Genomic DNA, 1,592 nt, shown 5'->3' with positions numbered 1-1,592 from the left:
GTCCAGAATTTTGATGTTCTCGTTTTTCCCATGTGCATGATCTTTATGCAATATCTTTGATGCCATGACTCACATTTTACACCTAAGGGGCTGCCATGATGTCTAGGTATGTTAAGTAACGCTTTGGTATGAATTGAAGCCCCACTCACCCAAACAAAACACGGATGGAACATCAAAGAAACAAGCACAACCGTTAAAACTTGCTGCATGAGGGAAAAGGGGTTACGGGTTGGTACCCCACGGCTGGGCAGGGATGGCCTGTGAGACCCAATACTTAAATAAGCCCAGCCCATTCCCATTTTTATTATAATAACCCCAACCCATTTGAGAAATCAGAATCGCTCAATTCCAGAAAGCTTTTCCCCCAGCTTTGCAACTCGTCGCTCCTCTCTTGGTTCTGTTTCAGTCGCGTAGCGCCACCGATGGTCGGAGAATAGTGCAGCAGCTTAGCAACTTTCTTCCTCCATTCTATTAGCTTCCTTCTTGCCTTGTATCGGAAGGTTGCATGCTCGATCGGTCCTGTTTTTCAGCACGGTGCGTGAGCTTCGATTCGGATTTAGGTAATCTTTGGCTTCGAATTTTGGTTGTTCTTGGTGTATTCGTTTATAAAAGTGAAGAATTGAGCTTTTCCCCTAATTTCCAGCTAGGTTTCCGGCGTGAACAGTATTTCCGGCAACTTGTTCCGGCGAGCCACCTTTGCGAAATTACCGTTGTGCATTCTAGCCTCGAGTATTGAGGTATTAAGTTTGAATTCCAGATTTTGAAAGGTTATATAGGCTGCCCGGATTTCGAATTTTAACCGAGACGATTTATTTTGGTTTAGTCGTTTGGTATGCATTGTATTGAAGTGTATAGCGAATTTATATTGTAGGTTTTATTGTTGGGCGAGTTCAGTCGATAATCCTTAAGAATTTGCCGTGGTATTGTAAGTTGCAATTGAGGTACGTTCAAACCTATATCATTATGACGCTTATATTGGCGTGTAAGAATATTCGGTGAATGTTGTTTGCTATTATGTGCATTGAATGTTTATTTGTTGCATTCATGCATATATTGTATTGGCATAACATATTGAGCCTTGACTCCTTTTACGGCTATTTATGTTGATTCTGTTGAGATTTATTGAGTCATCAGAGGGACGAGTGGGTTAGGATTAGCCACATTCCCAGATGACAGCTAGGGACGAGCGACTTAGCTACTCGCATTCCCGATGCTACGTGCATGGACGAGCGGCGATTTGATGCTGCATTCCTGGCACGGGTGGCCACTGTTACTGTTGATGATGTTATTCGTTTGGACTCCATTTGGTATCCGTTATTCCATTGTTACCATTCATGCATCGCATAGCATTGCATTTACTTGATATTATTACATGTCCTTTATTTACGTCATGATTTTACTGGTTTGTCCTTACTGGGTCCGACCCCTGTTTTCTTTTGATGTTGTGGTTGTTTTGATGACATAGCAGGTCATTCCAGGGGTTTTGACGCATCTGGTGGAGCGTCAGCGAGTGGTACCCAGTAGTCAGTCGTTTGGTGTCAGAGTTCCCAGATATTTATATATATATTATGCTGGTTTGATACATTTGCCAG

The 1,592-nt window shown here is 42.6% G+C and overlaps 1 long non-coding RNA gene across 1 annotated transcript; it reads left to right on the top strand.

Moving 5' to 3' along the window:
• The first annotated feature begins 452 nt into the window (after positions 1-452).
• LOC142534504 (uncharacterized) lies at positions 453-1,377 on the top strand. The gene is made up of 3 exons (XR_012817073.1): positions 453-560; positions 644-737; positions 872-1,377. It is a non-coding gene; the product is annotated as an uncharacterized LOC142534504 (long non-coding RNA).
• The last annotated feature ends 215 nt before the right edge of the window (positions 1,378-1,592 follow it).

Source organism: Primulina tabacum, unplaced genomic scaffold, assembly GCF_025594145.1.
Source record: "Primulina tabacum isolate GXHZ01 unplaced genomic scaffold, ASM2559414v2 Contig548, whole genome shotgun sequence".
NCBI classification, from domain to species: Eukaryota; Viridiplantae; Streptophyta; class Magnoliopsida; order Lamiales; family Gesneriaceae; genus Primulina; species Primulina tabacum.
This window is presented reverse-complemented; position numbering and strand designations above follow the sequence as displayed.